We start from the raw sequence: 22,923 nt of genomic DNA on the forward strand, positions 1-22,923 counted from the left end.
GCACAACTGGCTCGTGTCGGAGCACAACAAAATCAATGCCCTAATCAGAAGAGTCTTCAAGCAGGCCCTTGGCATTCCCGTTCGAACGCACACGGAAGACCTCCTGAAGTTGGGAATCCACAACACGTTCGAAGAAATTGTCGAAGCCCAAGAGTTTGCACAGTTTGTCAGACTGTCTGGCACCCCAGCGGGTACAGCCATACTCGGCATGCTGGGACGAAACCCCACGGTTGTCGGTCCTGACGCTGTGAAGCTGCTAAACGACGTAAGATCCAAGATCCAGATTGCGCGGATGCCGCGCAATATGCATCCAACCTACAACGAAGCACGAAGACGAGCCAGGGGTAAATCTCTGCTCGCCAGTGCCCGCTTGGACAAGGATCGAGCCTGCTTCGTCGATGCTGCTTCGTACATTCAAGAAGAAGCCTTCTCCTCAGTGGTCGTCGACTATGATTGCAGAGTCATCAGCTGCGCTACCATCCGCACTTCTAGTTCCAGCGTTGCAGAGCAGGTTGCCATTGCTCTTGCATTGACGGTCGTTGTACATGACACAATTTATTCAGACTCCAAGGCCGCTATCAAGGCCTTCCAGATGGGCATGGTGGCTCCCCAGGTCCTACAGATTATTCAAAAAGTCAAAGACCTCAAAAATCACTCATTGGTCTGGTTTCCTGCGCACCTTGGAACCATTGAGGATGCCTCGCTCAATCCCAACGAGGAGGCGCACTCGGCTGCACGAGGTTTGACTGACCGTGTGCCGGGTAACGCGTCATCTCCTGGGCGACCTGAGCCTCTCTGCTCGTACAACAAGATATGCAAGCACCACTATCTGTCAAGAAGACTGCTGCCTCTACCACACTCCTCGCTATGCAGGGCCCAAGCTGTTACTCTCCGACTGCTACAAACAAACACTTACCCGAGCCCTGCGGCACTGCACACAATGTACCCTGAACGGTTTCCAAGCCCGGACTGCCCCCTGTGTGGTGGTTATGCGGACTTCGAGCATGTACTGTGGGGATGCGCCTCTGCCGGTCCCCCTTTCACCCAAGAGGAAATGAAGCGACTCATTAAGGCCCAGGACCAGACCTCTCAAATCCTGGCCGTCCAGAGGGCCCGCGCGAGGGCCGTCAGGTTTAACCTGATGGTCCCCGAGTGGGCCTAGCCAGGTGACGCTGAGTTTACTCGCGTCTATTGTGGACCGAATAAAGTTGTTTCACTCACTCACTCACGTGTAAGGTAGCGAACCGGTTATCTTAGACCTCGCAAAGCCGACGCAGGTAGCGTCTGCTAGTCTAAAGCCACCTGCTCGTGTGGCGCAACCGTTCCCTGGACACTCCTTATATGTAGGCACTGGATCACGCATTCGGAATTCATTCAAGCGCGTATTTATTTGGCTTTCACTTGATGAGCAGCAGCGTCAACGTCGCCACGAGTTCAGCCGTTAGCGCCTGCTGCCTTGCATCTACACATGGTTCCCTTTAGCGGGATACGGCCTTCTTTGCATTCGTCGTGTCAACGCTGCCAATATGAGCTTGCTTTGGGGTATCACCCATTATACTACCTATGTGTGTTGTCGTCATTCCTGAGCAGATACTAAGTGTTAATCACCTGCGGCACATACCCGCACACCAGTGGCAAATACCCTCCCGCGGGTTCATGCTACTGTCTGGCGGGAAGTGTTTGACGACGCACGCGACGAGATTGGGATAATTGTTTTCGCGGTTTTCTTTAAAAGCATGTTGACCACCTAGGGTTCATATAAAAACAATGCTTTATACTGGTCGTGCCAGGGTAGCTCAAGCACTTCCTTATTATGAGAGTTGAAAACAGATAGATTTAACGTTGCCGTATACAGGCCATGAGTCTCAAGTGAGATGTTGGCGGGCAAGCACGTGGTTGGCGGTTCATGTGTTTGAGACCCATGTTTTATGGTTTATCTCACAAATTTACTACACCGACACAACAGCATACGAAATTTCATTAGGCGGCAGAAAATTATTGATACTGCACGTAAAAAAAGTGGCATGAGCATAAGTTGACTCACACATTCATAAAATACTCGCAGGCACCAGTTACGCTACCATTTTGAGCTTTCAGGTAACAAAAACCATCAAACCGCAACGCAGCCGTCATGTACTAAACTTTTTCAGCCGGTATTGCATTCCAGACATTTCATTACATATATTATTTATCATAATACTGATAACACTCACCGCAAACGCATATACACTCAGTAAGATCATCCAAACATTTTGGAACACCATTGCTTCCGCAGTGCCCTTCCAAGGGGTCACACAGTCACTTTTGTGTTCTACTGTAAATAGAGGGACCAAAGTTGAAAAACAAAACCAACTTATTCCAAGCTTTGCGTTGCAAAAGTGGCCAAGTTTGTGAACTTCAGGCCAAATTTATTATTGTTCAGTCTTTATAAGATGTGCCATTCCCGATCCAGCTTCCCTATACATGTATTTATACTGAATTGAATGGAAATTTTGCCCTATGAACACTTATTGCGATTGCGTTGTATGGGCATTGAAATGAATGAAGGTGAATGGGATTCTTCACTTTTTGTGAACTTCAGCCACGTAAAAATTCAGGTGAACGTGTGACAGTCTTAATTCTCCAAGGACATTCCAAAGCCTACTAACAGCCCAAAATGTAGGCCCTAAGTTAAGCGATCTGAGCTAACGTCTTAGTGCCTCATGCCAAGAAAGAGAAAAATTCAAACGGTAAGCGCATGTGAAACGGCAAGCACGGCATTCAAGGTTCTACTAGTCTGCTTGGCTGTCAACTTTTTCATGGTGCTCAGTGGTGACTGCATGCTCTTCTTGCGGAGTGTGCGTGAGAAGCGTACTGACAAGTGAAAGAAAAATTTGACGATTATCGGAAGTATTGTCTTGAATGATTATTTACAGTACCTGAAGCTTCCAGGAGTGATGCGATACGCGCACGGAAATTTCATGCAGTAACACTCTAAGCTTAAAATCGAAGTACCGGTTTAAAGTATTTAGCAGTTATGTTTTTCGTGTTTGCTACTCTGCGAGATCTTTTTTGGCATATTGTATAATTGACGAGAAATCTCACGACTACCAAAGTATATTGTGCAAGGTCAAAACGTCTACTAAACAATGCCACCCATATTTGTGAGCATGCTCTGCTTGTTATTCTATTTGCATTAGAAAAATGCAGTAAATCGTGGCCCTTCCTCTACACATTGCCACCCTCCTTTGTCAACTTTTGTTATCGCCTGATTACACGTGTGAGTGCTGCCTTGTGCAAACTGCGCCAATGAACTATGAACTACCGAGACAGTCGTACAATCTTCCTATGCGATTACGCACACAACGTGAACATTACAGTTTGCTCTGGAACGTAGGTCACCGCTAGCGATCGCACTGGAACATTCGACCGTACATGTGTAATTGCCGACGCACATCACCTCTTTTCGGCTGATCGACGGCCAACGCTCAGTTCGCCGCAATCAGTGCCAGTGTGTACCTGTAATCGGACTTTCTGTTCACGAACCACGAGTTCGGCCAAATAAAACAGTTTCATCTCGTACCTGCAGTCTGCTCCCTTTTTCGACGTCAGAAACCCGGGATATCTGGAGGAGGTTCTATGCTTTTCACATAACCGACGCCCCCGTCAATTCTTGAACCCAGCACCATCGTGAATACATATACAACCCCGAGCAAAAAACAAGCCGCAGGCAACAAGGTCTACCACCAGCGTTCGGGCCTCTACCTGATAAAACCCGGCTAACCAATACCCTGACCTCGGCCACAGCGACGGTGACCGAGCGTGTGCTCATTGCACGGATCGTGCTCCGGCAGCCCAAGGAGTCACTGACCTTCCATTATCGAAGCCCTAGCAAACTCGTGTAGACGATCGCTACGCACCACAATACACCCATTTTTGGCGCGCCCCTGATGTCTGCTCGCTCTGCTACCACTGCGGGGAGGCTGACCACAACTACCGCCGAGTACCACCAGATGGAACAGTGGTGTTTCGCCATCGATACGACGCGTCCACAATGGGGTGAAAGAGCACGCGACATCGCTGACTACCTCGCAGCAGCGTAGTGGACGCCCTGAGGATCTTCCCGTTCATCAACCGGCCGCTACATGCCGCCTCACCGCCGGCTCTGCACTGGCCCAACCCGGCGCCAGTCACCGAGCCCGTACTCGGAAAACTAAGGGCAGCAACCGACGGAGGTGCGTTTGCTGTACGACGAATCGCCGGAGATTTTCCGCCACCTACGACGATGCCGTAACAAAACCTCACAAAACCACCGCAATAATATCATTGTCCCGACATCGAAACATTGCGGCGAGAAAAATTCCTGACGACGTAACGCCCAAGCAGCGGTACAACCGTCGTAACCGTGATCCGATGCCACGACGTAGCTGCTACGCGAGTCGACGACCTAGCGACCTCAACGTTCTCATCGACGGCCACAGCACTACAACTCTCGTAGACACCGGAGCCGACTATTCCCTCATCACTCCTCATCACAAGAAGGATATGCATAGGTTCGAGATGGTACAGGGGCGGGCAGTAAGCTTCATATTCAAAAAATGTAAAAGTTTTAAGATATAAAAGATATAAACCTCTTCTATAATGCTTGAAAATAAGATTCCAACTTTAGAGCAGCGAAATAAAATATAAATATCAAGAATTAATTTTTATGTTTGCTTTATCACAACAGACATATTGTGAATGCGCGGGCGTATCTTCAGGCATTTTTGCCGCGCACGTCCAGAAATCAACCTGCACATAGCCTGCTTTTTTAAAAAAATGGAACATGCACTAATTGTTCTAATATTTGTTTTTGCACGCGCAATTCTTGGCTGGAATTCGCTTCCTACAATTATTGTTTGTTTAGAATATACAAGTACATTTGAAAGTGCGCAACTTACCCATCTAGAAATAGAGTAGACTACTGATTGTTCAAGTAGCGTAATTTTTGTGTTCACTTTTTATTTTGTATTTAGTCTTCTTTCATTGATTTGGCAGTGTTACTTTATCAATTGCAAATACTGCATACACACACCTGACTTATTTCAGAGAGAGCTTTCGTTGTTGTTTTTAAATCTCTACAATTGCCAGATGTTATCTGTTTTGCATTCTATATTTAAAGCGGAATGGTAAGGTTGTGTTTTTTTTTAATCCTATATATGCGTCACTCTTCTGTGAACTATATTATTTTCTTGTCTAGTTAGGTTGCGCAGGTCATTTTGATTTCGTAATATCTCTAGATATGCCAATATGTTTGCTTTGCTCCCTCTTCTGTGAGTTTGTGAGTCCTATGGCTTCACCTGTGCTTGTACACTAACAACTGTATACTTTTCCACCTGCATGGTCCTTTGTGACTGCCGTATACTGTAAGTAAAAAAATGAAGAAATTTGCCGCGAAGTCGACAAAAATTACCACCGCTTGGGAAGCCACCAAATCCGTACATCTGGACGTCACCTAGTTACACCAGCGACAATTCACACAGCCAGAATCGCCATAAACAGCCACTGGGACTCGCTCGCTGGATTCCGTGCTGACCGGTTGTGCCCTCGCGGTCTCCAACGTCAGCGTAGCTTTGGCCAACTGGGCTGGCCCTACGTCATCTCCTGACGCCGATCTCCGACGACAGCGTAGCTCTGACCTACTGGACTTACCCTACGCCATCTCCTGACGCCAACAAGAGCTCTCGCAAGTGGCGCCCCGTTCTCGGGCTCCTGCGCACGTGTTTCCAACTTTCCTATCTCTCCTATCCCTCATATTTTCCTGCGCATCTCTCTCCTCTCTCTCTATACCTCTAATCCTATCCTTTTAATTCCTCCTAACCATCATCCCCTGTGAGCTACTGTTGAGGTGTCGCACCCTGATGCAGGCAGTTACGGGGCTCACTTTTCTCTTCTTTTCCCTCTTATAACCACTCCCCCCCCTGATTGATTTGATTGATCGATATGTGGAGTTTAACGTCCCAAAACCGCTATATGAATATGAGAGACGCCGTAGTGGAGGGCTCCGGAAATTTGGACCACCTGGGGTTCTTTAACGTGCACCCAAATCTGAGCACACGGGCCTACAACATTTTCACCCCCATTGGAAATGCAGCTGCCGCAGCCGGGATTCAATCCCGCGACCTGTGGGTAAGCAGCCGAGTACCATCGCCATTAGACCACCGTGGCGGGGCTCTTCTGCTGACTTCCGCACCTGACTTCTGACTTCTGTACTTGATGTTCATCATCAAATTGCGCAACCACTAATCTAAGTTTGACCAATGGATTCTCACTTCCCCCCCCCCCTAAACAGCCACATTTTCCCCACAAGCATCATCATACCCCAGCATTGTTCGAGAGATATTACCCTTGGTAAGGGCTTACTAATTATTTATGGTGCCGTCATCGACCTGAGAACAAAGCCTGTAACACTACCCACAGAAAAAGTGCTACAACCACGCATGCCACTGGGAAGGCACGTCTTGAATGTGCCGGAACAAGTCACCACTCTGCCTCGCTGATGCGCCACCATTTCCTTCTGCACTCCGAAGCCACAAGATTCGAAGGCGTCGTTGAACGCAATCGACAGCTGTTGGTGAACCGCGATATTTGCGTCACGAGAGGAATCGTTGAGCTGCTTAGACAAAAAGCAGCAGTGAGGCCCATGAATTTCAGCAATGAATATGAGCACGTAAGGTGAAACACGACGGTCGCTCACATCGAGGAAATTTTGGAAGCCACGAACACTTTCATGCTCAGCGAAGCTAATGATCAGATTCTAATAAACCAAGCACTTCAACCAAGTTTCAGTGGGAACCCGGCTCTTCCGAAGTGTAAGCAAGACGAGCCATGATTCTTCAGTTCAAAGAATGTTTTTCATTGTAATCGAGAAGTTTGCAGACCCCAGTCGCCAGACATCGCAATATAACAGGGCAAAGTGCGAGAGCACTTCGTCAGAGCCCGTACAAAGCTTTCACGTGAGAGCGCGAGGCTGTGGGGAAACAAGTTTGCGAAATGCTACGTGAGGAGTTCATTCAGCCATCCACGAGTCCGTGGGAGTCTTTTGTGGCGTTATTAAAAAACTGAATAAACCACTACACTTCTACGTTTAATGCCATGGCGTGACATGATCGCGAAGAAGGTCTCCCTCTCCCTCGATTAGACGGCGCCCTTGATCGATTTCACAATACGAAATATTTTTCATCAATGGACCTTAATACAGGCTACTAGCTAACTGAGGTAGACGAGAGAGACCGCCAGACGACTGACTGCCTTAACATCAGAGGTTATTTCTTTCTTTATTTATTATTTATGAATACTGCAACCCTAACTTAGGGTTTTGGCAGGGTGGATATACATTTGATAAATTTACAAATCTGCAAACAAATAGATATAAAAAACAACAGTGGTTTGTAATAAACCGGCATAGAGAAATGAGCGCTACATTCAAGATGATCCCAAGTGGAGAATAGTTACAGTGATTGTAATAAACAACAGGAGCACATGTCATAGAATTTAGACACTCACTGCTAGAGCTGCGCAGCAAAAAGGTTCAAGGATGACTGGGAAACAACTTCGTTACTAAGGTTATTCCATTTTGTAATTGTCCTAGGGAAGAACGAATACTTGAATGTGTTATTACGGTTGGAAAATGGGTTATTGTAAAGGCATGCCTCTGCCTTGTGGTATATCCTGTGGACAAATGAAGTATATGTGATAAGTATAACTTAAAATAACCTTTAACTAACTGAAAGAAAAACTTCAATCTCAATACTTTATTTCTTTGTGTAGGTGTTGGGAGGTTAGCTTTTGCTAATAAACATGTTATTGAAGTATGACCAAAACTGTTATAAATAAACCTAACAGCTCTCTTTTGATTTTTTTCCATTTCGCTGATATTTTTTCTGGTGTAAGGGTACCAAATTATGGATGCATAATCTAAAGTAGGTTGAACAATTGCATTAAATGCAACAAGGCGAACGGCGGGAGTTGAGTGCTTAAAAGCTCGTCTAAGATAAAATAATTTTTAATTGCACGAGCTTATTACAGTGTTAATATGTCTCGTCCAGTTAAGGTCATTCGAAGTCCAAAGACCAAGGTACTTGTAGTGTTGTACCTCCTGCAAAAAACATTATTGGCTGAATATGCAAAATGAGGAGTGTTACGTTTGTGAGAAACTTTCATGAAAAACGATCTTTTTAAAATTAACTGACATCTGCCATTTATCGAACCAACGAATGACCTTTTGAAATGCATCGTTTAAATGAATTTGATCAATATGGTTTTCTATTTCCGAGTACAGGATGCAATCATCCGCATATAACTTAACTTTTACAGGTATATCGTGTGATATATCATTTATAAACAATAAAAAGAGGAGGGGTCTGAGCACAGAGCCTTGGGGAACACCCGAGTCAACCGGTACTGTACGAGAACAATTGTCATTGAAAAAGACGTACTGTTTTCGATTCGAAAGGTAACCGGAAATCCAATTTAGAAGCTGAGTATTCTTAAGAAATAAATCCAATTTGAAGAGTAATTTATTGTGAGAGACCGTATCGAAAGCTTTAGCAAAATCCATAAAAATTGCATCTAGCTGTTTTCCGGAATTTATAGATAGTGCGAAATCATGAACTGTAGTTACCAGCTGAGTACAAGTAGAAAACTCTTTCCTGAATCCGTGTTGTGAACCGGACAAAATATTGTGCTTATCTAGGAATTCTGAATTATGCTTATGTATTATGTGCTTAAGTAGTTTACAGGAAGAAGAAATTAATGATATCGGCCGATAGTTAATAACAGAATGGGGATTTCCACCCTTATGTAGGGGCTTGACTTTAGCAGTTACCCAGTCATCCGGAACTTGACCATCTTTCAGAGATTTAGAAAACAAAAATTGTTAGGTACTTTGAAACCCATTGTGCATAGCGTTTTAAGAACTCATTCGGTACTCCTTCAGGACCTGAAGATTTTTAACATCGAGCTTCAAAAGGAAATATAAAAACTCCCTCTTCACTTATGACAATATCCTGCCACATCAAATGTTTCCAGGACTCCATTATCCTTCGTAAAAACGGGCTTAAAAAGATCATTGAAGGCATTAGAAATAACAGAGGAATCACTAGTTTCCACACCGTCAATTTCAAAAACATCAGTAGTCACAGGATTAGGCGAAATTAAACTCCAGAACCTCTCGGGAGACGAAGACATGAGACTCGGGAGTTGTTGGCCATAATAGCGTTCCTTGTCAGACAATACATTTGCTTTTAGTTGAGAAGCCAGTTCAGAAATTCTTTGTTGGAGGATACCTACGTCTTTAGAGTACCGTCTCTGATTTTTTATACGTTTGAGCTGTCTTCGCAAATGCAACGTTTCCCGAGAAATCTAGGGGTTGTTTTCATTCGATTTTTTACAATGCGTGGAACAAATCTTTCAATACACACATTTATAAGGTCCTTGAAGCGCTTCCACAAATAATGAATATCAGCAGTACAACTCGAAAAAGAATCAAATTCAAATGATAGTAAGTCCAATATTGAAGTATCAACTGCACGTGAAATGTTTGGGAACCAGTCCCTCTTGCAATTTTTCTTTAAAACAACATCACAAAGCGTAAATATCAAAGCCTGATGATCAGGTATTCCAGGGAGAACAGAGCAGCTAGCTTGAGCAGAGATTGAGCCACTAATGAAAAAGAGATCTAGAATTGAACAAGAGTTTGCCCGTATTCGAGTGAATTCATCAACGACTTGCATCAAGTCAAAAGGAAACGCTATATCGATCATTTTTTCACCAATTTTATAGTTAGGTTGTTGCAAAGCGAAAGATGGCTAGTTAACATGCGCAAATGAAAATATCCAGCTAGAATTATCCGATCCTCAGGCTTCACATGCGCGACAAGGTAATTGTGTAATTCATCCAGAACATCCATGGGGGAATTGGGTGGACGATAAATAGCCCCAATAACATACCTGGTCTTTCCGTAATACGCTTTCAAGTTTAACGTCATGCCCTTTGGTCGTTGGTCCGTGCCTGCTTTGTTCCAGCATGTTATGGACACTGTGCTGGCTGGACTAATGTGGAAGAGTTGCCTTGTGTTTTAGATGATCTTGCCGTATTTTTTGAAGCTTCGATGAGCATCTCCGGTGCCTTAAAGCTTTGTTTCAAGCAGTCAAGGCCTCCGGTTTCACTCTGAAGCCAGAAAATGGCCGTTTTGCAATAGAGCAACTCTTGACTTTCGGCCACGTGATAAGCAAGCCTGTATCACGCCCGGAGCCGCAAAAGACAACAGCCATTGTAGTGTAGCGGGCGATGACGCCGGTGATCGCGATAAATTGATTTGTGTGCGCATACCAATTCGTATGCCGAGGCGCACGGCGCAGACGTGGCCAACATGCCTCACGTTATCTCCGGAGGGTCGCGGAAGATACGCAGCCACACCCCTGTTGGTTGTCGCTTTCGAAGCCTCTTTTTCTTGGAAAATAAACTAGTCTTGTCCCAAACTTCAAGGAGTGTAGGTGCCTTTTTTTCGCGCCTCCGTGGTGCGAGTACGCTACAAAGTGGTGACCCGGACGTTTGGAAAAACAGCAGCCATGTCAGACGAGGAAGGCACTTTAAGCTCAAACACAACCAACGTCTCGGAGTTAAAGCTTCCTCATTTCTGGCCCCAAAACCCCAGGGTGTGGTTCAGCCAAATAGTGGCCCGCTTCGAGCTTCGACGCATCACATCGCAGTAGTCGGAATACCTGCACGTCGTTTCAGCACTGGCACCTGACATCGCTGACGCCGTAGACGATGTGCTCGCGTCCACTCCATCGGAGAAGCCCTACGACGAACTAAAAAGTACCATCCTGAAACGTCTTGAGGTGTCCGAACAGAGCAGGCTGCAACAACTCCTGTCTCATGAAGAGCTCGGTGACCAGCGTCCCTCACAACTACTCCACCGAATGCGTCAGCTTCTGGCCCAACAAGCGTCAGAGGAGCGTCAACATCCAGTGCTTCGCGAGTTGTTTTTGCAGAGACTGCCACAGTCAACACGGATGGTACTCGCTGGCTCTGATGACGTGACTCTCGAATGTCTGGCTCAACTCGCCGACCGCATCACCGACTGTACTGAGCCACCAAAAATGTCTATTGCTGCAACGGGAAGGCCCGAACATGCAGACTGGTTAGGTCGCTTAGAGGACAGAGTTGACCGAATGGTTGCAGCAGTTGAAAACCTCGCCCTGTTCGACAAACACTGGCCTGCACGGCATCGTTCGCCGTCCCGTGCTCGAAGCCCGCAGCACCGCGGACACTCAAGCGAGGCAGAGCAGAACATCTGCTGGTACCACCGTCGTTTTAGAGAGCAAGCCACTCGCTGCACCCATCCATGCTCGTGGACGGGAAACGCACCGGCCAGTCGCTAACGGCGGAAAGCGACACGGGACATCGTTCAAGCCGCCTCTTCTTCGTTGTCGACCGCATCACCGGCACACGCCCCCTTGTCGATACCGGAGCTGGGCTATCTATCCTACCAGCAGCAGCTCAACATCGCTGGGGTAGCAAGTCTATTTCGAACCTAATTGCAGTCAATAATACTGCTATTGCATCTTAAATGGAGTCCAGTCAATGACGATAGACATCGGACTCAGGCGTACATATCGATGGCTCTTCGTTGTGGCCGACGTTAGAATTGCCATCCTGGGTGTGGACTTTCTGAGCCACTTCAATGTTGACGTCAGCGTTCGCGATCGTCGTCTCAAGGATAACGTCCCTTCGCTCGCTGTTATCGAACTCAAGTCTGCCCTGTCCTCATGCGGCATTTGCACTTTCAACCCAGAGTCAAACTTTCAAAAGATTCTGGCTGAATTCCCTGAAATCACCAGACCTCGGACCACCGAACTGCCAATCAAACACAAGGTGACGCATCACATTGTCACCTCCGGACCACCCGCCACCGCTAGACCTAGGAGACTCGCTGGACAAAGACACGAAGTCGCCCGCCATGAGTTCGACCACATGCTCCAACTTGGCATTATTCGACCTAGTTCCAGCAACTGGTCTTCCGCGCTGCACATGGTGCCAAAACAAGAGTCTGGTGACTGGCGGCCTTGTGGTGATTAGCGGGCACTCAATGCTGTGACAATGGCAGACCAATATCCTCTCTTCGACATCCATGATATCAGCGCTCGCCTCACGGGAACGACCATCTTCTCTAAGCTAGATCTGATGGCCGCTTATCACCAGATTCCAGTAGAACCAATCGACATCCCAAAGGCGGCCTTGACAACGCCTTTCGGCCTCTTCGAATTTGTTCGTATGCCGTACGGACTGAAGAACGCGGCACAAACTTTCTAGCGTTTCATGAATGAGGTCACTCGCGGACTGCTGTTTGTTTTTGTCTACTTAGACGACATTTTGGTCCCCATCAAAACTCCAGAGGAGTATGAATATCACCTGCGCCTCCTCTTCAAGCGTCTTGACGAGCACGATCTGGTTTTGAAGCCCCAAAAGTGCATCTTCGGTGTTGAAACATTAGATTAACTATGTCATCGAATCAGCCCGCAAGGCATCTTGCCGCTCGAATCACGGGTGCAAGCAGTCAGGGAATTCCCCACGCCTACCTCTTTCCGCAAGTTTCGCGTGTTTCTCGGGCTAATCAACTTCCATAGGCGTTTCATCGTATCCTGTGCACACATTATACAGCCGCTTACTGACTTGCTGCGCCGAGACGGCAAGAAAACGCCCAAGTTTACCTGGTCAGCGGAGCACGAAAAAGCCTTCCAGGACGCGAAAACTCAGCTTGCCTCCGCCACACTTCTGATGCACCCGCTTTCCGACGTGCCAGCGCAGCTCATGGTTGACGCTTCCACGACGGCAGTGGGAGCAGTGTTGCACCAATATGACGGCAAGGACTGGAAATCGATAGGTTTCTTTTCTAAACGTCTGAAACAGGCATGAGTGCGCTACAGCACCTTTGGAAGAGAGATGCTGGCCATTTATTCCTCCGTAATGCATTTCCGTTTCTTCCTATAAGGCCGCATTTTTCACAATTTAACGGACCACAAGCCGCTGACGTATGCGTTCAAGACCAACAGTTCCTCATATTCGGAAAGAGAACTGCGCCTACTTTCTTTCATTTCCGAATTTTCCACGGACATCCGCCACATAGCGGGGAGCGAAAACCAAGGAGCCGGCGCACTCTCCCGTATCGACATCGTTTCAGCGTCCATCGACTTTGAGACCATAGCCGCCGCCCAGTGGGAAGACCCAGAGCTAACCGATATGAGGCAGAATTCACTGTCACTGAAGCTCGAAGACATTCCGCTACCATACACAACGACTATGGTCACAAGCGACACATCGCAGAATTCTCCAAGACCCTTCGTCCCCATCCAGTTTCGGCTTGCAGTGTTTGACAGCCTTCATGACCTCAGCCACGAAGGAATCCGCGCGACGCAGAGGCTCGTCACTGACCACTTTGTGTGGGCCGAAATTAACGCCGACGTTCGACGCTGGGCAAAGACGTGCCGAACATGTCAAGCAGTCATGGTGACTCGTCACACGCCCACAGCACTCCAAGCATTTCGGCCACCAGAGTGTCGTTTCGACCACGTGCACTCTGACTTGGTGGGATCTCTTCCTCCTTCCCAGGGTTACAGATACCTGCTCACTTGTGTCGACCGCTACTCACGGTGGCCCGAGGCGACGCCGATTCTCGACATTGCAGCCGGGACCGTCGCACAGGCGTTTGTGGCCACATGGGTTTCACACTATGGCTGCCCACCGCGCATAACGACCGATCGTGGACGACAATTCCAGAGCAACCTATTCTCTGTGCTGGCAAGGCTTCTGGAAACACGGCTCCAGTACACCACGGCTTACCATCCAGCGAGCAATGGAATGGTGGAGCGGCTACACCGTCAACTGAAGGCATCTTTAACGGCAAAGTTGGATAGAGAGCACTGGGTGGAGATGCTCCCTCTCGTTCTTCTGGGCCTGCGTACGGCGATAAATGAAGACCTCGGATTCTGTGCAGCAGAAATGCTGTACGGCTCTACAAACCGACTGCCGGGAGAATTCTTCGGTGAGAAACCAAGCGCTACACCGACGCCTTCAGAACATATGGAAAGGCTACATTCCTGGTTAGAGCACCTGCAACCCAGCGCACCACGCGTCAGCCGCAACCAAAGTGTTTTCTTTCCTAGACATGAATGAGGCAACCAATGTGTTCATGCGACGTGACACAGTGAAAGCGCCGTTGACCCCGGCGTACGACGGGCCCTTCCGTGTGCTTTCGCGGTCACACAAAACTGTGACCATTCCTGTTCGCGACAGAGAGGACGTCGTTTCTCTCGATCGCGTGAAATCGGCTCACCTCATGAACTAACTCGCATATTTGCTACTTAGTTTTTTTCCCAGGCTCCGCGGTCTAGGGGGGGACCCCTTGTAGCGGGCGATGACGCCGGTGATCGCGATCATTTTATTTGTGTGCGCATACCGATTCGTATGCCGAGGCGCACGGCGCAGACGCGGCCAACATGCCTCACGTTATCTCCGGATGGCCGCGGAAGATACGCAGCCACGCCCCTGTTGGTTGTCGCTATCGAAGCCTGTTTTTTTGGAAAACAAACTAGTCTTGTCCCAAACTTCAAGGAGTGTAGGTGCCTTCTTTTCGCGCCTCCGTGGTGCGAGTACGCTACAGTAGCATTCCCACCAACAGCCGACAAAAAGACCACGTGTCGATTTTTCGTCTTGTGTGCCTAAAGAGGCGTTCCATCAAAAACTTCGCCAGTATCGTCGGACCGCTTACTAACCTTATAAAGACTGCCGTCGAGTACAAGTCGGAGACGCCGCAGGAGGAAGCATTTCAAGAACTAAAACGACGCCTGCAGACGGCGCCGATACATGCGCACTTCGACGAATACGTCGACAAGAAATTCCACACCTACGCAAGTTGCGTGGAGCTAGAAGCCGTCATGGTGTATATGAGTGACAAATTTTAAAGGGTCATCCCTCATCAGTTGTGCGAGCTGGTTGCTATCTAAGGCGAAATTAAAATATTCTACAACAGAAAAGGAGCGTCTTGTCATCATCTGGGCTACGTCCAAGTTTCGCCCCAACCTCTACGGCAGGTCTCTCAAAGTTGTGAGCGAACATCACTACCTGTGTAGGCTAGCTAACTTTAGCGGCCCTTCAGGTCGCCTCGCAGGGTGGAGTATGCGACTTCAAAAATTTGACATCACCATCGTTTACAGGTCAGGACGAAGGCAATCTGACGCTGACTGGCTGACCCAGGCTCTAGTTGACCCACCACTGCAGGACGAGGATGGCGACTGCTTCTTGGGAGCCTTAGGCGACGACGTTATTGCAGAGTGACGGTGAGGTGTCCCTGAAATCAAGGCCTGGAATGCCTCGAGAGTGACGCTGCCATTGTCCCAAAGGTATTCAAGGTAGGACTGGCGTCGTTTTTCTTGCGTAACGGAATTCTCACCAAGAAAAACTTCGCGCCACATCGGGCCAACCACCATCGGTATTACGACCTCCATGACCACCTGACGGCTGGACACATTACATTTTCTCGTACGCTAGCGAGGATACAGAAAAAGCAATGCTGCCCCCCTTACTGATAACGTCACACATGGCGTAAAAACTGGCCGAGATTGTCAACGATGGCAGACACCGCCAACTAGCCACCTCGCGGGCTGTTCCATCAAATTGGCATGGACCTACCGGGACCAATTCCAACGTCGAATCCCGGAAAAAACCGGATTGTCATAGCTAGTGACTACCTCACCACTACGCCGAAGCAAAGGTGCTGCCCAAAGGCAGTGTCGCCGAGGTAGCAAATTTATTCGTCGAGAAAACTGTCCTGCGTCCTGGTGCAACAGAGGTAATCATTACGGACAGAGGTAGAGCCTTCAGTGTGGACCTATTTCAGGCTATCTTGAGGTACAGCTAGACAAGTCACCACCGGACGATCGCCTACCACCCACAGACAAATGGCCTTAAGCTATCCTGTGGTACAGCTAGACAAGTCATCGCCGAATGGTCGCTTACCACCCACAGACAAATTGCCTCGCAGAGCGTCTAAACAAGACCATCGCCGTCATGCTTGCCATGTACGTCGGCTTCGAACCCAAGACGTGAGAGGGCACCCTCCTGTACGTGGCCTTCGCATACAACAAGGCGGTGCAGGAGACGACCCACATGTCATACAAGTTGCTCAACGGAAGCAATCCAGCCACGACGCTTGACGCCATGCTGCAAAACGTCGCTGACGAAGAAAACCTCGACGTGACTGTCTACCTTCAGTGCGCCAAAGAAGCCCGACAATTCGCCCGCCTACGCATCAAGAAAGAAGAGATGATCGACAGTCGCCGTTACAATATTTGACGACACTTTCTATAATAGCAGCTGGTTGAGCCTGTTTGAGCGCATACGCCGAAACGCCATCGTAGACTGAGTGAAAGCATCTGTGACGGTACTTCTGACTGTACAAGGTAGTTCGACGTCTAGGCCCACTCAACTACGAGGTTGTCCCTGACGGCATCATGAACTCGCACTATAGCCGTCCGTTACCTAAAGTCGTCCATGTCATACAACTGAAGCCGATTCATACACGTTAACGAATTGTAGGACTGTACATTTAGTGGGGTTTGCTTTATTATTGTACTTTCATCTTTAGGTAAAGCATGGAGAGGAAGCCTTTTTCAGAGGAGGCTCATGGGGCCAATGTCACACTCTTTTGTCAAGTTTTGTCATCGCCCCATTACATGCGTGAGGGCTACCTTGCACAATCCTCTCCGATGGACTAAGAACCACCTAGATAATCATAGAACCTTCTCATGCGAATACGTACAGAACGCGAACATTGCGAAAAGTTCTAGAACATACGTGACCACTAGTCATAGCACTGTAACATTTGACGGCACATGTATAAAGGCCGATGCGCATCACCACTTGTTAGTTGAACAGCGGCTGACGCTCAGTTTTCCGCTATCAGTGCCAGTGTGTTTGGATGTATTTCTGACTTTCCGTTCACCGGCCACAAGTTTATGAAGTTTATGAAGTTTATTGAAGGGTAAGCATACATATAAATGAACAGATGAGCGGAGTACATGAGGCGGTCCCGGAGTGAAAACTGTCGGGGGGACCTCCTAACACATTGCGAGTAAGATGATGCATAATATGCAGCAGACAATTGGCGTTGTGACAAATTTCTAAATACAATGTGTAGCTTGAACAAAATGAACAAAAACACTTCACTCAATTTTCAAAAACGTGAAGATAAACAAGTCTACAATAATTAGAGAAGCAGAACTAAACCATACATAAAAGTACTTTCGGCCTAACAAAACACATTTTATCTTTGACATGCAGTCTGCTACCATCGTCAGCGTCACGACCCCGTGACAATATTTAATTTGTATACTGAACCGCAAATCTTGTGTCCAATGCAATATGGTTTTAGCTGTGAATTACTATCGTTAGGCAGCGCGCTGAAATTGCTTGGAAAATATTTTTGGCGCATGTGCTGTCTTAATTGCGTTTGTATATCTTTTTTTCTTTTTTTCTCTCGTTACTTATTTGTAATCTAGCGCTTGTGCTTGTCATTCTGTTCAGCATAATTTGCTTCTTTACGTTCTACTATTTTTACTTCGATACAGCCAATAAATTAAGTACAGACTGTTCTACAGATACTTCCTATAGGCTACTTGTACACCAAAATAAAAAAAAATTGTTAAGTAATAATTCCCTATATAATTTACAAACTGAGTCATGGAAATGATATGAATAGTCTGTGAATATATATCTAGAAATTTTAAGGAAGAGGAAACTAACTAAATTGACATAAATGCGTACAGTATACACATTCCACAGACAGTGCTATAAAAAGCTGACTTTTTATTCAACAGATTTTCATAGCAAATACACGTATGTACTTTGTCTTTTGGACTAGTTCGCTAAACAATGCTGTCAGTATTTGTATACAAAAACTGTTAATAAAGAAGTTTGGCAAAACACGGGAAAGGGAAAATATTTTTTTAACCATCTCCACAAACTTTATATTAACTAACTATTCTGTAAGAGGTTTATGCTTACCACACTTCAAAGTGGGTGTGCTGGTATTTTTGAACAAGCAAGTCTGCTTCTGTCCAAAGTTGCATTTAAGGTTGTCGCTGCAGAAGTAATCCTTAGTATTTTTCTGTGGTGGTGCTTGCGAAAAAATACACTAATGTATGTTATGAAGGCTTACAAAATACAGCAGAACAAAAAAAGGCAATAGGAAAACTAAGGAAATGGTGGTCGTCATTCAGCCGTATCAAACACAATTCTGCGATCCTTATGTCTTGTTTTTAAAGGCGAAGCTCCTTAGGGCTTGGGTCGTTCCTATGCAGTTGTTTATTGCAGTAGCCATCTCTAGTTAGTTTTAAGAGTTGCTCACTAGACAGCACTGTGTGTAAATGTCCTTGAATATATTATCACTAGACATCCACGGAGTGAATGATGACGAGTTCTAGTGGGATAGAAGTGGATGGACGAGCAGTAAGTGAGTGAGTGAGTGAGTGAGTGAGTGAGTGGGTCGGTCGGTAGGTCCGACAGACAGACAGACAGACAGACAGACAGACGGACAGACGGACAGGCGGACGGACGGACGGACGGACGGTTGGTCGGTCGGTCCGTCTGTCTGTCCGTCAGTCAGTCCGTCATTCAGTCAGTCAGTCAGTCAGTCAGTCAGTCAGACAGGCAGACAGACAGACAGACAGACAGACAGACAGACAGACAGACAGACAGACAGACGGACGGACGGACGAACGGACGGTTGGTCGGTCGGTCCATCCGTCCATCCGTCCGTCCGTCCGTCCGTCAGTCAGTCAGTCAGTCGGTCAGTCAGTCAGTCAGTCAGTCAGTCAGTCAGGCAGTCAGACAGACAGACAGACAGACAGACAGACAGACAGACAGACAGACAGACAGGTGCTTCGGCTCACTCATCATCATTAACTTCATCGGTATGCTGGGAATTTTTTTCTCACGTCATACTTAGCTTACCTCTAAAGCAAACACGAGGGAAAAGCAATTATGTAGTCTGAAGTTATATGTAAGGGAGATCCGTAAGCGTAAATCATACTTTATTTTTTTTACGGAGGAGGACTGTATCCTTCAATTTGAAGCCAATAGCTTATTTGCCCAGAACACTAACTTCTAAGAGCGGGCAGGTGAGCAGTGCATGCAGACCGATAAGCGCTAAATCATACACGGAGGTATGTAAGCGTTTCACCTGCGTCCCATTCGGTCCCTTTTTACCGCATATTTAATGGGGTGGCCTTCAGCGATAGATGAAGTTTTCTTGAAGCAGTAAATAAAATAGATGCATGCATTCCTACCAACGAAGAGCTTGCATATTGACACTTTAAGAGAACAGAGGTAGCACAAGAACTTTATACGTCCAATGAAAAGGGGGTTTATTAACAACACCTGGTAGCAGGCACACAGCCGGTACAGCTAGAATCAGTCGAACAGGCTCGGCTTTCCTAGCTCACTCACAGCGCTTGCGCTTCGCACCAAGTAGCGGCTTCACTGGCGATAGCCTTTCTGCTTCACCACCTCACATTACTTATACGAATACAATTCCATGCTCAGTTTCGTGTCGCCGTCACTAAAATGACCATCGGCGTGATATTCCATACAATATGAAGTAAGGGTTACGATTGGCCCGGCAATTCGTCTGGGCAGACGCGATTGTGCGTAAGCCGGTATGCTAGGTTGCTTTCGGCCTCATCAGCCTTCAGTCTGCAACATGCTGTCTTGTAGAGGTTCCTGGTAGTGATCGAGTTTCAACGAAATTTTTGTGAGACAAACCTTTTGCTGAACGGGCTCGAACAGCGTGGGACGGCACCACTGTGGCTGGTCTCATTAGGTCGACTTCTCGGCTCGGCTATTGTCATCTGCTGACAGCCCGGAAGCGTACGAGCGCATCCTTTCACTGGCGAAGATCAGCTATGTGGACGATGGCGGGAAGCCAGCTACCTTAAAGAAGCCCGCCATTCCTTCCATTGACCTTGAGCCCTTGACAGAAGGAACTCTCTGGCTGCTCCGTAAAGGATGGCGCTTTCTTCCGGGTAATAATGTTCTGTTTATTGCGTAAAGCCGATTTTAGCTCGGTGAATTTTCGCGGCTATGGCACACATCCTTTCATAAGAACACAGTTTTATGCCGCAGTCAAATCTATCTGGCCAACATCAAATAAATTTTAAAAAGGCGTATGGCTTTCATTTGATCTGGTGTCGCAAAAACTTTGTGGACATCAGTAAAAAAATTTCATCGTAAAACCAATCGGGAGCGCATCGCTCATTTTTTTATGAATTCTTGTGTAACCGATTCGAACGTCAGTTATCCGCTGTAAGCATTACTGTAAAAGTGAGAATGTTACGTTCCTTTGTGTTACTGCACAACTATAATGTACATATAGGCATGTGGGCCCGCAGTTCCCTGCGCTTTTTTGCAGGTGTTCGTGTAGTCACATAATTTTCTTTCTCGGATTTCGCTATCTGTCTGTCAACTGGGAAACATTTGCACGCAGTTAGTACGCTGTTCATAATAGTGCAGTTAGATGTCAATTGAGCATGCTACTGCCGTTTTGATTATACAGGGTGTGCCAAGTACCTTTAGCCAGAGTTTAAATATATGCGAGAACACGTAAATACGACGCGACCAAATGCATGTTGCTCACCGTTGGATGGAGTTGGTAAGACTATATTTTGTATTCTCAAATATTGTTTAATTGGATATGTTTAATTAACTAACTTTCCAGGAAACGAAGATTGATAAAAAATTTCAGAGAGAAAGTTATAAATCAGTTTGCAAAACGTCCGATTAGGCAGTTTTTAACTTTATATCGGTTAGGTATTAGTGTTTTTCTGCTAATTGGAAATGCCCGGAAAATACAAAAACATACCACGTGACAAACCCGCTCACGCGTCAGTGCGCACGATGATTCTAGTGATCACTAACGTCCGCGTACGAACTACACGCTTTCCTCGCACCGGTTCATGACAGCGTATGAACTCACAGCGGTTTTCTTTTTTGTGGCCGATAGCAAAATGTGTTCATCGTAAAGCCACCACCATCGTTGTGGCCCTGACGAGACAGCACATAGGGGCAAAGGCTATGGTTGTTCGTAAATGGAACGTTAGGGAGCACTAAAATTATTGCACGCACTGGCGCACGAGCGGGTTTGTCACGTGGTATTTTTTTCATTTCGCGGGCATTTGTAATTAGCAGAAGAACACTAAAAATTAACAGATATAAAGTTCAAAACTGTCTAATCGGACGTTTTGAAAACCGATCTACGACTTTCTCAATGAAATTTTTTATCCATCTTCGTTTCCTAAAATGTTAGTTCATTAAACAGATCTAGTTAAACACTATTTCCGAACACAAAAAAATTATCGAATTTCAGGCAACGGTGAACAATATGCATTTGGTCGCGTCGTGATTACGTGTTCCGGCATATTTTCATACTCTGGCTAAATGCACGTGACAATATATTGAATATGCCCCATTGACATTTTGGCAATTAGATGAGCGCTTGACCAATTACATAAAAAATATGATTACTTAGACAGACACTTTAAATGAAAATGGCAGTCACCAATCTATCATACAATACATACTAGGTTTTTCTCAAAGTAACACCAGTGCTATGTTTTTAAATATAGATGCTTAGTAGCTGGCATATCGCACAGTCATGAGAACAGTCGCCGGCAGCTCTTCATTTACAATAATTAGTGAACAAAATTGGTGAAATCACTATGCGGAAACTATTTCTACTTCAGAGTCTCTATAATTGCCGCCAGTGCTTTGTACTTCCAGGAATTTATATAAATATACCTACCTGAGCGCGCATAAGCCACATTGTGTAACAGAAGAAAACCCAAAAAAAGAAATCTGGGACTACACATCGTACCTGCGAACACCAACTGCATACGAAAGAAAAAGCTGTAACAGACAAAATAAGGAACTTGACATTATACATCTTTTACCATCTATGAACGAAACAGGTAAAACGTCATTATGAAGGCTTAGTTACTCTTTATCTGATACTTGTGTTTTGAAAGAGTAGGTGCACCAAACATTTAACTTGCCAATTTTTTTTCTTGCGTCGACTGAAGGGCCGAAGTATTTGGAGGCTAAGAAATGTACTGCTAAGCGTGGGTGCATCCAGGAAACGTAATAACAGTGTATTTTTGTAAGCTATAGTTTCGGTTCCACGCACTTGCTCTAGACATCATGAAGCTCCCTCATCCGCTCCACGACATGGCTCTGTTGGTATCGTACAAGTGAAAATTGTCATTGTTTTGGTGAAGGAGAAACAACCATCTTCAATGTTTCAGTACGCAACGCCATCACAACCAGCCATACGGCTGCTTAAAATCACAAAATTTTGTGTTGTAGCATGACGTCAAGATAGAATCGATGTCCGTAAAGCAACCACAGAAAAAAATGGCTTTCATATAAAAAATAAAATATATTATGAGAATTTGGTGAGCCTCACACTTGCTCAGCGCTGCTTCTGTGAATAGAAGATTTTATCGCGGTGTTAGTGCACATGTTCAAGATGGCGTCAGTATTACATTAAGGAACTAAATTTATATACTCATAGTTTGTTGCTGATATGGATTTTTAATATGATTGTGTATATGTAGGCTTAATAACGCTGCACTTCAGGTAGACTTTATTCATTGGGTGTAAATAAATTATGGTGCTCACCCCAACCCTACTGGTTTAATTTTTTATGCGGTAAGTCCAAAGATGACCACTTTCTTCCACAAAACGATCCCGTATGCGTAACTAGTTCCTTCTCATTTCACGATGTGATTAAACTAAGCTACGAATGAATCTGGTAAATAACGACGTTACACTAGCATCCACTTTGTAAAC

At 46.2% G+C, this 22,923-nt stretch overlaps 1 long non-coding RNA gene across 1 annotated transcript; it reads right to left on the reverse strand.

Moving 5' to 3' along the window:
- Positions 1 to 2,212: 2,212 nt before the first annotated feature.
- On the reverse strand, positions 2,213 to 21,983 carry LOC142765008 (uncharacterized). The gene is made up of 3 exons (XR_012884012.1): positions 21,878 to 21,983; positions 18,085 to 18,198; positions 2,213 to 2,314 (listed from the first exon to the last, which is right to left on the reverse strand). It is a non-coding gene; the product is annotated as an uncharacterized LOC142765008 (long non-coding RNA).
- Between the last annotated feature and the right edge of the window lie 940 nt (positions 21,984 to 22,923).

This window comes from Rhipicephalus microplus, chromosome 6, assembly GCF_043290135.1.
Source record: "Rhipicephalus microplus isolate Deutch F79 chromosome 6, USDA_Rmic, whole genome shotgun sequence".
Lineage (NCBI taxonomy): Eukaryota > Metazoa > Arthropoda > Arachnida > Ixodida > Ixodidae > Rhipicephalus > Rhipicephalus microplus.